At 41.2% G+C, this 14608-nt stretch overlaps 1 protein-coding gene across 6 annotated transcripts in view; it reads left to right on the forward strand.

Moving 5' to 3' along the window:
* The window catches only part of LOC109039286 (cytochrome P450 6k1), a 350075-nt gene that overhangs the window by 284445 nt on the left and 51022 nt on the right, over nt 1-14608 (forward strand). The window contains exon 1 of one of the 6 annotated variants that reach the window (XM_072303249.1): nt 13371-13484. The exons of 1 other annotated variant lie outside the window; for it this stretch is intronic. The gene's annotated coding sequence lies outside the window, so the exon portion shown is untranslated. 4 more of the 6 variants (XM_072303245.1, XM_072303250.1, XM_072303251.1 and 1 more) reach the window with 4 other exon arrangements.

The following is a 14608-nucleotide window of genomic DNA, read 5'->3' on the forward strand; positions in this document are numbered from 1 at the left end:
ACCGCGGGAGCAGGGGTACTTTTCGACGGGAAACTCGAATTTTTAGTCAAGTTTTAAAAATTCTCAAATCCAAGATGGAGGACGTAGCCTAAAATGCTATGTCGGCTCCTGCTCGATGAATGTTTCTGAACCTCGGTGTCTGAGGGACCCATGTTGCCACGTTGGATTCATATGCTCGAATCAGTATGCCTAAGTTACGTCTCTTTCCTTCACGCTATGCTCGAGTATGATACATGAAATTGCATCGATTTTTAACGAGGAATCCGAATCTGAGCTTCGATTTTGGGTATCACGCGTTTTAAGTCAAATTTTTTTAAATTCAAAACTCAGAAATGACGGACGTGGCCTAAAATGCTATCGCGGCTCTTGTTCTATGGATTTTTCTGAAAATCGGTGTCTGACGGTACTTTTCGATGAGAAACTCGAATTTTCAGTCAATTTTTGAAAATGCTCAAATCCAAAATGGCAGATGTGGCCTAAAATGCTCTCTTGGCTCCTGTTCGATCGATCTCGCTGATCTTTGGTACCAGGGGGTATTTTTGGACGGGAAACTCGAATTTCTGGTCAAATTTCTAAAATTCGAGAATCCAAAATAGTGGATGTGGCCTAAAATGCTATCCCGGCTCGTGCTCGCTCTACCGTGGTGAATCTTCGTACCGGGGAGTATCTAGGGACGGAAAACTCGAATGTTTGGTCTAATTTAAAAAATTCGAAAATCCAAGATGGTGGATGTGGCCGAAAATAACCTTACTCAGGGGATCTTTCATTCCTCGGAGACACGCGTTTAAAGGGGAGCACAGAAGACGCAACCTCAAACTTGTTTTTCGTGGATTGAAATTCGAAAAATATCGGCGAAAATTCTTGTGGTTATGAGTAGTAAATACTTCAAAAAATGCAAAAATCAAAAATTACTAAATAAGCTCATCGTCAAAATTTGAAAAAAATTCAAATTTTCGAAATTCGGCTAGGAATTTGAGTTTCCCGTCCAAAAGTACTCCCTCGAACCAAAAATCAGCAAGATCGATCGAACAAGAGCCGATATAGCATTTTAGGCCATCTTGGAAATCGAATTTTCGAAATTTGACCTGAGATTCGAGTAACCTATCGAAAATACCGCACGGTACAAAAAATCAGCAAGATCGATCAAACAGGAGCCGCAAATGCCGAGATAGCATTTTGCCGTCCTGCCTATAGTTCCGAATTGCAAAATGGGGAATCCGAGTTTCGCATTACGCAATAGGGAACCATAGTTATAGGTCAAAATTGCAAAATGAACTTCGCGTGATCCTGCGACGGCAAATTATTTTGCGGGGTTGCTGAAGCGAGATAAGAATCGTTTTTGAGGATTTTCTTTTTCTAAATGGTAAGTAAATACCCTCCTGATACGGAATTCATCATAAAAAAAAAAAAAAAAAAAAAAAAAAAAAAAAAAAATCGAAAATTTGACTCTAGTTCCTCATTGCATATAGCTGTCCAAATATACGTCTATATAGATGTGACTATGCTTGACTGTGATGCACGATTCGTGGACAACACGAGGAACAAATGGACGTATTTTAATATCTATAAAAGAGCTATATACGCTCTGCAGTGGGTACTGCGGCACCTAAAAATACATACATGGCACAAGGGATATAGTTCCTCTTGATTTAAATGGGAATATATACTCGAATAGATAACCATTCATGCACAGAGGAAGTTTTCTGGTGTACTTTCTAAGTTGAAGGCAAAATAAAAATTCTTTTAGGACCGATAGACACGGCATGAATTTAAGCATTCCCACACATGTACCCTCTAACCAGAATTTCACGTAGAACACAATTCGCGCAACAAAAGTAAATGAAATCAACTTATAGCTAGGATATTAAAAATTTTATTTTACATTGGTTACGGGAATTTTCAATTCCGTGCTCACGAGAAAAATAATAATCTACCTGAATCAAATCACACTTTACAACTGTTTTCGCAGGCTTCTTTATCGAACAATGTTCCCTCCCCTCCTTGAATTGTTCAAAGTAATAAACAAGTGCAACAACTGATCCTAAGCACCAAGACAGAGGTTGCCATATGTTTAAAGTGCAATCACCGTCCCGGTACCGCGATTTGACTAAGACAGACCTCTGTTATTTTCATCGGCGGGAGGTTTGGAACCACACGCCAAGAAACAATTATATCTTGGTTAGGCATTGATTTCATAAGTTTCATGGGCTAACCATTTTTAAACCGAAATTTGATTGAGAAGCATGTATCAGAATACTTTAATTCATATTTGCCTCAGGATCAAGTGTCCATTTTCATTCAAAAAACGTCCGAGGGTATTTATTTAAAAATAGAATTCTTAAATGTCGATTTTTTTTCAACTTAGGATACTACATTCCTAATTAAGAGTGTTTTGATTCGTCACATATTGAACCAGATGCGTGTTAGTTGATTTTCTTGCCAGATACTGAAAGTTAGCATTAACGATTTGCAGTATGATGCTACGTGCGAAGAGTGCGGATTACGAGGGTTTAACACAAGTACAATAAGGCTCTTTTGAACACAATAAAAAACATTGGAAAACAAAAAATCAAAATTATGTTATTGGTGCTTCAGCACAGGGTTCTACGCAGACTTCGGGCCGTGTTACACGAACATTACGGGACAAAAAACGTCACAAAACGTCAACCCGACCCAGATTAACGGCGCTTTGAAGATACCAATCCCCAAAAAGTAATTCTGAGCTATTTCAAATTCAGTTTTTCTACCTGTATAGTCCAGAATGGGTCAGGTGCGCTGGTTACAGAATTGTGTTTTGATTCTTGTCGATCAGCCAAAATTAGTAAGATTTGTCCAAACAGCAACTTTCTACGTTCAATATTGACCGCGATATTGCGTTTCAAAAAATTCGGTTTATGACGTCATCCACCGCGGTGGTGACTCCCTTGGTTCCCTCCACCTTGCTTTCATCCGAGTTATACGATGAGTAACCAGTACAAATGTGTGTTTCCCCGACTTTTGAAAGTGAAAGAAACCAAGGGTGTCACCACCGCGGTGGGACGCGTTACGAATCGAATATTTCAAAGCGCGATATCTCGATTAATATTCAACGTGGAAACTTGATGTTTGAAGGGATCTTATTATTTTCAGCTAATCCACGAGAATCATAACACGATTTTGCGACTAGCGCAACTGACCCATTACCGAGTTCCAGAGCGCCTGAACGTCCTGTTTTGGCGAAAATGAATTGAACCACTTGCAATTATCCGCTGGTTGCACACGCAGCCCCTATAAAATCGTTCGTAAAATTCCATCGACAAAATTTCAAGGAATTTTTTTAGAATCTTCCGTAATGGGCTTAGTATGCCATGAAACGCATAGAAGCAGTAATAGCTTATTTTTTTTTTTTTGGGGGGGGGGGGGGGTATGTATATCTCACAAGTGAAATTTCAAAGTTTCTCGTCGAATGCTCGAATAATCGGTGGAGGTTGCATGCGCAGCCCTTGGAAAATCGTTGAACTTTCGCGGAAATTATCAATATAATAAATTAATGGGTGGTTTCACGATAACTAGAATAGTTTTGTTGCCGTAACAGACAACACATTTTTGGATCATATTTTTAGTAGAAATGATAATCACACGAATTTTGTCGCATTAATCTTTAGAGGGTTACGTATTATAACATTTTCTAATGATTTATTGCTCTACTTCTCAATTAATATTATGTAAATTCCGAAAATGTGCTGTCTGTTACGAGGTAAAAATTCAGTGTACACTGGAAAAAAACACATTGGATCTAAAGTTCAGACTCTTAAAAACATCGACAAGAAAAAATACTCTTGATTCAATCAGATTTAAGCTTAAATCAAGAACCAAGCCTTTTAATTTGAGCGGGTTTTCTTTTGATTTAAGCTTAAATCTGATTGAATCAAGAGTCCTTTTTCTTTGCAATGTTTTCAAGAGTCTGGACTCTAAATCCAATGTGTTTTTTTTTTTTTTTTTTTTTATTTTTTTTTTTTTTTTTTTTTTTTTTTTTTTTTTCTTTCTTTTTTTCTGCCAGTGAACGGACAGCAGATTTTCGGTCATTTATATTTTAAAATGGAAAATTAGAGCGATAAATCGTTGAAAAGCGTTATAACACGTAACTCTGTACAGATTGAGGCAAAAAAATCGAGTGATTATCATTACTACTAAAAAATATGACCGAAAAATGTGTTTTCTGTTACGGCGACAAAACTATTTCAGTTATCGTGAAACCACCCATGCCATGAAACGCATAGAAGCAGTAAAAGCCAATGGGGGGGGGGGGGGTATATGTATCTCAAAAGTGAAATTTTAAAGTTTCTCGTCGAATGCTCGGATAATCGATGGAGGTTGCATGCGTAGCCCTTGGAAAATTGTTGAACTTATTCACGGAAAATGAAAATTCATACGTCAGGAAAATGAAATTCGGCGTGAAATTCCATTTGGTATCTCGGTCTCGTTGGGCCCTCGTTGCCGAGCGGCGGGAAATGGAGCGCGCTGGCGGGGGGCGAGAAAAGAGAAGGGAGAAGGGAGAAGGGGAAGCAACAGTTCCTTACCTGGGCAGAGGGAGGACGCTAATAGTATGCACCTCACTCGGCTTCACCTGTTGAACGTCGAACATCGCACCAACTACTAACGAGGGAAACTGCGGGCGCCGTTGGCGCCCTGGCGCGCGCACGCGCGGCTCAACCCCCCCTCCTCCCCCCTCCCCCACCACTACCCCCCCTCGCGCCCCCTGATGCTCGGGCATAAAAATATATTTCGACCTGAGTCGCTGTATTAATCAATATATCCTCAGGTATAAGATTAACTTAGCACCTCTCTGCTTGCCCCGCTAAATATTTGTTCCTTCCGAGTTTAGCAGTTACTCCCTCGGTTCCACTGTGTTCTCTCCATTCTCTCTCTCCCTCTCCCTTCTCCCTGCATCTCCCCTTCGTCGCGTCACGCATTCTCTTGGGCCGGTCCAATTTGCGAGGCTGTGATTTCCGCCTCCATTCACCCGGAGCTTTGGCTACAGATCTGTGAGGGAGCGCTCCCGCCTCCCGCCACCGGGAACGGGCCGAGAATTCTTGACTCGATGAATTAGGGCAGTGGTGTTTATTTAAGTTGGCAACACTGTTTTGGTCCGTTTAAATCCATTAAAAATATCGATATTAGGTGACGCAAACTGCCTTGCCGAGGATTGATTGTTTTGCTTAAGGCCTGGATACACGCTCAAATTTCCGTCAATTTTCGATCAAAATTATGACAAACATGGCGGTTGAGAGTTATCTAAATTAGTATCTAAAATTAATTAAAACAGCGCGTTGGTTGAAATGAGCATGAAATAAACACTGTTGTGGGGAAATCAGATGACGGATGAGACCCACGATTCCATCATCTACCATCAAATTTTTGCAGGTCGCAAAAAATTGATTGGGAGATGGTGCGCACCAGTCACCATTTGATCGGAAATTGATGGAAATTGGAGCATGAATCCAGGTTTATACATTTAAATGGAGGGAAAACAGTTTTGCCAACTTCCAAGAAGCGCCGCTGATACAGGGAGCATGATGTCCCAAATGTAAACCTGAATATTTTCAGAATCGATTTTTTATGTTTCTTAAATACTTTTTTGTTCTGTAGCGTTTTCCCAAAAGATCCCCCCTTCAAAGTTACATCCCCTCCTCATTCACCTTAAAATATGACTTCGGTTCTAGTATAGGTCAAAAATGTGTTCCGCGAATAAAAGGCATGAGAGTGCCGATTTTCATGCATTTTTTTTCACAACTATCGTCAACAATCAATAACTATCGAAAAAGAATTGTCTATTTGAATCAAATCGCCCACTACAACAGTCTTGACACGCTTCTTCTTCGATCAGTATTCCCTCCTCGCCTGTGGTAATCAAAGTGTGAACTGGAGGTGTCAATTGGAAATGTCCATTTAGCAGCGGCAACTATAGGATCAGCCAGAGTTGATTTTGTAAGTTTTCAACAATGTCCTTCCTCCTTTTAAATCCATTACAAATATCAATTATAGATGAGGCAAGCTACCTCGCCAAAAATCAATTGTTTTACGTACATTTAAATAGAGGAAAAAATGTGTTGCCAACACTGGAAAAAAAGTCGCTTGAATCTAGAATCCAGACTCTTAATAACATTGACATGAAAAAAATACTCTTCATTCAATCCGATTTTTGCTTGAATCGAGGAGCCGAGCCTCTTGATTTAGGCAGATTTCCTTTTGATTCAAGCAAAAAGTCCGATTGAATCAAGAATATTTCTTCTTGTCAATGTTTTTATGAATCTGGACTCTAGATCCAAGCGACTTTTTTTTTCCAGTGAGCTTTTAAGAATCGCCATTGGGATCAGCCCGCAGTAATAAATACAAAAACGTGGTTTCGAAAGGAAGAAATTTTGAAACTTCCTTCGTATTTTTAAGGCGACAAGAAAACAGAAATTTTCAGAAGCACTAGTGCCTTCTTCCTGAAATTTTAATTCGGGTATGTGGATGAAAGTTTCCTTTGACTTGGAGCAACTATTTTAACACTCCGGTGAGGAAATTGCATATCTTACGGAATGAAGGAACTTTATTGCGTTGATCGGTAACGAATGAGTCTCTTTGAGCACTAGACTGGGTGGGATAAGAATACGTGCAAGACATGAAAAGACTCCTCATCAAAGCAGACTAACCGTCCGTCAAAAGCGTGCCCCTCGATACCCGGCACGGGGACCCGGGGATCCGTTTTAATACGTACCCGGGGAAATGTATGTTCCGCTATTTACCGGGCTTTTTCCTCCCGGAAAGCGCCATATTTCGATTTTGCCCATCATCCTATGCGGGTCGGAAGATAGTCCCTGGGAATAAGGGGAGCGCCCCTTTTCCCGGGAATAAATCTCATGACCGCTCTCTCAGGGTCCTCTCTACGCAATTTCTTTGCCTCCTCCCCCCCCTGCTCCGTTTCGGCTCTACCTCCCCTGTTCTTCCATTTACGTAATCCCTCCGATCGCCCGATCCCCCGATCTCTCGTTCCTGTACCAGGAATTTGTCCCGTTTTGACGGTCGGTTGCTAACGGCCGGGTGTAAATTGGACGTATTTCTATCAAACGGAACTGCGTGCGGTAAGACATGAGCCCTGAGACCCATAAGAATACACACATAACAAGGCTTACGTCATAATGCATATAGTTCCGTTTGATAGAAATACGTCAAATTAAAAAACTGCCTGCTCCCCCCCCCCCCAAAAAAAATCGATGGTCAAACCGCAGAAATGCATGTATCAGTTTGCGGCGTTACAGACTTCCTGCCACGCTTTATTTTCTACATGGAAAACCTTTTATACGTCATTTTTTTCAAATTCCCGTGATTTTCTCCTCTTCATAAAGAATATTCCTCGAAAACTTTAAGCCATTATATCGGCTGGGTCTTTTTTCAATAATAAAATGGTAGCGGAGATTCTTAAACACCGCAACCGAGATACGCATTTTTGCATTTTCTCCGTCGAATGTAATCGCACGCCCAATCGGTCGCCAGACACACCTTCCTATCAGTCAACCAAGGTGTAATGTTGGACTCTACGAAAATTTTCTCCCGTCTATGATGCAAGATATTTGTAGCCTTGTAGCCGGAAACGTATACTAAAAGAAGTATGCTAGTCTCTCGAGAAGTCTAAAAAATATCCGATTTAAGATAATCTTTGATCCTCAAGGGTCTTGAATCAGTTATTATCATAGTATATGTATTAAGAATTCACGGTATAAGTGTTGACTTGAAGGCGATGGCTCGTTCAGTATTGATTAAGCACCTAAAATACCAATTTAGAGGAGCTTGAAAGTTGATGATTGCAGAGAAAAACCTGGGCTTCTTTTCAAAGAGACTTGCTTCATTTATCAAGCCAACAAGAAGGGGAGGTTTTGATTCCAATTAGCGGAGAACTCGATGATGGGTAATTGAAAGTTAATTTCTTCAAGCAAGCTTGTACCGTGCCTATATCCCTATCAGTCGGGACCCAAATAAAATTTACAGTCCTGTCGATTCTTCCTTTTTTTGAAAAAAAGAGAACCATTTATCTTTCATAAATGGCTCTGTTGCGCACGAAAGACGAATATAAATGCATAACTGACACTCTGACTCTTTTATTATTTTGACACCAACTGCCTTACCAAACAATTACTCCTAATGCCCTAACATAGAACGCAGCAGACAGTTCAGATGGGCAAGAAATGGTTTTAAAAATCATATCTCCACTTCGTAGTCGATGATTTTATGACCATGTGAAGAATCGAGATTTTTCCGGACTCGGTGAAATGTGACGATTTCATTTTATACGTGTTTTGAGGATGTATGAGTCAGACTGAATGAATACGCAATCGTTTTCACGCATAAAAACAATTTTTTCCTTTCAGCGGGTGATTGTTCGAAAGATCAAAAGAATAGAGACTTTTCCGCGGTGAAATCCTATTATTTTATTTTTCGCACGTACTTAGGATGTAGCTGCATGAGCCGATCCTGCTTCTGACGATTTTTAACAGTTGGGCGTCTAAAGTAGCGCTACGGGAAAAAAGTAATTTTTTAGAAGTGTCTGTAATTTCTGAACTCAGCGACCCTCAGAGTCCCTAAAAATGTATTTTGCACGGTTTGAACATTTAATCTGACTTATTAACACCTAAATCCAGCTTTGGAACCATATTTTGGCGCGCGAAAATCGGTCGGCGCACATTGAGCGGAAACTTCAATTGTCCAAAACTCTCGAATCCTTCGGTTCTCCAGCTTAATGGACCACTCGTTGGATGCGGAAAAAGACGAACGATTTAAAAAACTGAATTCGGTTCAAATAAAAAATTGAGTACTTTGTAAATGATTTGTTTAAAAGAAATTTTCTCGATTCAAAAAATGAAAGAAAGCCCATATGTTAACTTGAATGTGTGATTTCAGGATTTTGACCTTTAGAATCTTAAAGTACCTATGCGATTTTTCGTCTGAACCGGACCTCCGTATCTTTCTGCGTTCGAAAGATATCGAGGTTCATAGGTCTTGACTTCCACCCCCCTAGCGCCCCCCCCCCCCCTCCAAAATGTTTTAGGGGTCTGAAAATGTGGAAAAAGAAGCGCTCAGGTATGAGTAATTAATAGACAAAGTTTGAAGAAATAACAGGGTGGGGGGCGAAAAAAACCGTTTTTGCATCAAGATCTTTGATCCAAGTCAACTCTCTTTTCACATGCAGCAAATGCTTGGCTTAAACCTTCTATTCAAGATAATGTTGAGGAAGATAAGTTCCAAGGAATATCGTAGATAGTATTTCTCGCCCTACTTTTGTATCGGCGTGATATGACACTCGGAATTTTTTTAAAAAATCCTAAAATATATGTAAAGAAAATATTAATTTATCGATCGAATACACAATTACACTTTTCTAGGGGAGCGAAATTGAGATTTTGAAGTAATTTAAGGTAAAGACTGTCAAACGTAAGGCAGAGGCTTAAAATCTCTACCGTAACACAGAAAAAACCTCCTTGTTATCATTATGAGGAGGAGAACACTGCTTGCACAGTGGCGATTCTTGCAAGTTGGGAACGCTCTGTTATTCTCCATTGAATTGTACGTTAAACAATCGATTCAAGGCGATGGCAGCCTGTCTCGCCCAGACTCGATATGCTCCATGGATTCAAAAGGAGTACGAGCAGTGTTGCCAATACTTGCTGGAATCGCCACTACTTGTCATATCGCTGCTCCCCAGACGGAGGAAGAAAACTCCATTCCAAAGGCCTGGATACACGCTCAGATTTCCATCAATTCCCGATCAAATGGTGACTAGTGCGCACCATCTACGATCCTGCAAAAATTTGACCGCCATTTTTGTCATAATTTTGATCGGAAATTGACGGAAATTTGAGCGTGTGTCCAGGCCTCAAAGTCTTAAAATGGACTTGGACGATTTATTTCTCTACCTTGATTAAACATGTGTTTTGTATTCAAAAATTAAAAATGTGACCTTACGTGCGGAATCAAGAGAAGAGTAAGTAAAATCTTCGAATAGAAATGCTCGGAAAATTCCAGGTAAAAATGCAATTGTAGAAGAAAATTTTGCAACGTTTACAGGTGGTTATGCTCCATCGTATGGTAAACGACGATATTCGATCCACGATCCGTCCTGTTATGAGCACAGGATTTGGTTTAAATGAGAATAAAGCAACAATAGCAACAATAATCCAATTTTTTTAAACGGAGCCTTGAGAGAGGTTAACAAGCATCTTTGTGAATCAAATAATAAGAAAGATCCTCGAGATAGAAACAATGGATTTTTTCGTATACCACTCCTGTGAGCATTTAAAGTGAGAATAGGAAGAATAAAAATAAAATTTACAGCTCTATTAGTAAAAATCAATGGCTTCCACCTGGAAAGATCCGCCATTTTGAGTCCAAATCCTCCAGTTCTCGTGCAAGTCTCAAAACTATAAAAATTTAACGTGCAATATCTCCCGACGTAAAAGTTTGCGACACGACTAATTTCGCGTAATTTTCAGAGAAGCGTGCGCTGCCAGTCTGAGAATACTATATTGTTAAGCCACGGTCCCATAGGAAGCGAGTGACGCCAACTTACCCGCGCAAAGTCAAACGCGCAGTAGCTTCTCGAAACTGGGTGTCATTATCAACCTGCCTGTTGCCAAGCGAGATTATTGTTGAAACTGATAGACAAAGCTATGTACAAAGGAGGCAAAGGGAAAATCGAGCGATCCCACTGCAATGCCTCTAACTCTACTCACAAACCTTTGCTTCTGGGCGAGGGGGAGCGGGATGGTAATAATCCAACTCTGGATAGGTTTATACACACACACTTTAATCCGTAATTCAAAACTTCAACTTTAACTTACAACTTAACAACTTAAACACTAAGGCCGTGACGGCACGACTTCCTTAATCGATAGAACTTAGATTTGATGTAAAACTAACTTAACTCGAGATAACTTAAAACGTGAGCGGTTACAACCACTTAGGCCCGTGGCGCTAAAGGGGGAGTTTCCAGGACCGGCCGGAAGGAGGGAAGTGCCCGTGGCGACTTTAGCCCGTTGACGCGGAACGGTACGAGGAGACTAAGGTCCGCGCCTTTTGCCTAGATTTTCCAGGCCTCCTCAGTTTGGCCACGGCGTCCTTTCCCACGGGAAGATGCATCCCCAAATCTGCTGACCGAAGGACTTGTAAGCAGATTCGTGAACGCATCTCCGGTGGATCGGCCAGGTCCCGAACTCCGCCTGGGTGCCGGCTCTGGTGAAGCGCCTTCACGCGCCACCAGGCTTCTGATCTTGATTGTACTTAGATTTTGGGTAGTTCTGGCATCTCGGGTAAGGGACTCGGCCACCCGTGTCGCCAATCCGCGTCGTCCCGCGCGACTCCGCGACGCCCGTGCAGGTGCCTATTACTTATACTACCTGCATTACTCTAAATCCGTTCCAATTCCCCCCTTGCACTTTCAAAAATATGCCCTCATATTTTGTAAGTAGGCTCGGGAGTCGGGCGGAACGACGCGTGGTGGCGAGGTGGCGGTAGTGCCACGTGCCTAAGGGGGTGTGTATGCGTAGTGTGGTAGACAGCGCGACGGCGAGTCGGTTGCGAAAGGTATCGTATTTCACGTGTTCTGATCCACACTCCTCCGCGCCGTCGCGCTGTCCACCACCATACGTTACAAGAGTGAATCATGAATTAGTAATTAGAGTAATAAATGTTTAAATGGTTAACGTAGTGGTTCTATACATCTTACTATTCATAGGATTGTCTTACTGTACTATTCGTCATATTGTTTAGTTATAGTTGCTTGCGGTCACTACCTCCCTTCCAATGGACAGGTCCGTAAAAGTCGGGAAACTGAACAGTTTTGGAGCCGACTTCAAACTGAATTCCATCTGACTGCTTGGCTCTGTCCAGGTTGTGAGAGGGGGATGCGTAGCTGGTTGGCTTAGTCCAGATTTTGATAAAAGGCTGTGATACAGGGGGCTCTGGGGAAGGCTGCGTCAGTAACGTAAAGGCTGGTTTTAAGCATCAATTTTGGGCACTGGTCTGAGCTGTCTGGCGGAGACACCGGCTTCTTGAAGCGTAAACGCAGATACTCTACCGTTGAGGTGTTTGTGTTACAACATTGTTTTGGGTCAGAGTGATTTATAACTTCTATCGAAAAATAAAATTTGAGCAGTGATATAGTTGATGTGCTCAAAAAAAAAATCGCGATCACTTTGTCCCTGTATTTTTGATGTATTAGCAAATATGAATTTTGGTTAGGGTGAATTTCGATATTTGGTGAAAATAAATTCAGAGCAGTGATGTAGTTGATGTGCTCAAAAAAAAAAATAATTCACCATCGCCTTGTTATTCATTTAAGTGCTACAACGGATGTGCAGTTGGATCTCGTACTTTATAAGTACTTTGGTAGGAATGCGCGATGCAGTCGGTTCTCCTCTTGAGGCCAGGGGACAGCTTGTATTATCCTGGATATCGCTAGCGGACCCATGTGTGATGCAGTTTGCTGATTATTCCAATGGTTTGTTGGCTTCAGCTGACAGTAAATGGCAACACTAGACTTTGGTATCACACGCTATTACTGGTGCGATAATGTCCACGGATTGGGTGACGTCAGTGGTGATGCTGCCTGTGCCTGTTACTTGTTGCGGCAGGAGTCCTTCCATTCCATCCAAACGGCCCTATTATGTTTATTCCCAAATCCAGTCCATAGATGCATTCCGTTGAAACCAGGACAGTTCCAGGTCCGTTTTGGAAGAAAAGAAGTGGCCGCAAGGCTGATTCGTGACGATTAACTTATGTGATTTAAAAATTAAATTTTAATTATTTTTAATACGAGATGTATATACATATATGATTACAATGGGGGCGACCACCATCTGGAATTTTGCCTGCGAGAGGTATAGAGCTTCCAGAGAGCTCGGGAGTAACTAAATGGTATTATTATATATACTAATAACTAAAATGGTATTAATATTTGGTTTAGTAACTAAAATGGTAGAGCTAGAGGTTTTAAGTGGAAAATTTGAAGTTGAAGAATCAATTCGTTGAAATCACTATCTTCAAATAAATTTTGACGTATTATATAATTATGGAGTTAGGTTAGGTTAGGTTAGGTTAGGTTAGGTTCGGTTAGGTTGATATAGCCCGCCATCCCACCCCTATTAGGTTAGGTGCCAATTGGTTCCTGGGTCCACCCTGCACCGCTCGGGTGGAGGGGCCTACGGACCCTCTTTTAATCGAAGATTTCACCAAGTCGAAAATAGAGAATAAATTTAGATGTTGCAACCATGCATGCCGCCGCTGCAAGCGCCGAGCTCGGACGAGTATTTTTAATTGCCTCATTACAGCGGCCTCGAGTCGGCCTGCATATAACTTTCAATTAACCTCGTGACGCGAGTGCTCGGCTGATGCAAATTTTTCGCCGCTTGCATGCGAAAGTAGAACCAGTCAGAGGTCGAATAAGTCCTATATAACGCAGAGCGCTGCAGGTAGGATATCAATATGTCTTCAGAGTCGTGGATAATCGTTTCTCCTAACGCGTCGCCAGTGCATAGTGCAGTGTCGGACCCCCCCTCGCCGGTACCCAGTGTCGATTTGTTAGACCCCCGTGTTTACCCGGATTGCTATATCGAGCTCGAGCGTTGCGATGGCCAGTTACGAAGTGAACGCGGAAGTGCCGGAACCGACGCCCTCGACTTCGTGTTCCTAAATAGTGACCTCGTGTTCTGAATCCTGTGAGCTGGTTTCGAGCGTAATAGGCAATTTTTCCACATCCCAAACAATTTGTTTTAATTTAAAGTGAAATGCATAAGAGCTCGTAAATATTACCTTATTATTTATTATAACGCTAGACGTATCCTCACTCGTGCATATTGCCGGTCCCGTAATTGTTTGGAGAGCATTTCCTTTTGTTTTAATTTTAACACTTCCGACCTCCTTGTCGTTTAAAATCACCAATCCATCTTTATAATGACTTGATGATTTTAACGGTGTCATTTTTACGGGTACCAGATCTGAGTCAGTGCAATAGTATGTGTTGATTTCATTTTTACATTTTTCAACTGATAGCATAGTGTGAGCTGTTACGTACACAGGATTAAAAACTAAAAGCTCATTACCAACGTTTTTTATTAAAATTTTCATCTCAATGTCCTGAACCGTTTTTATTAATGGAAGTTCTAAAACGCCTCTAAGAATGTCTCCTCCAGCTCCCACTTCCTGCAGATTGAACGAAAATTTTCCCGTGTGATAAATCAAATACGGTGATTTTACATAGATTGTATCGTGTAGTTGTGGCAGCGTTGCAACCAAATTATACAGGATGGGGGGTGGCAAAATTTTAGCTGTTACCGCATGTGTCTTAAGAGAATTCATTAAATCATCAAATTCATCCTCGAATTTCGATTCAATGATTGTTCTTGTTAAGTTTTCGGTGGCTTTACATATTTGATCCCGGGTATTTTTCGTGACATGATTAAATTCTCGTCGAATTGCTACGAATTCCAGGTGTTGGCGGTGATCAAGTTCCAGCATAATTTTTCTTGTATATGCCGTGTCATGTCTTTCTTGTTGTCGTAATTCATCAATCCTCCCATTGACTCTACTATATGAA

Source organism: Bemisia tabaci, chromosome 8 (genome assembly GCF_918797505.1).
Source record: "Bemisia tabaci chromosome 8, PGI_BMITA_v3".
NCBI classification, from domain to species: Eukaryota; Metazoa; Arthropoda; class Insecta; order Hemiptera; family Aleyrodidae; genus Bemisia; species Bemisia tabaci.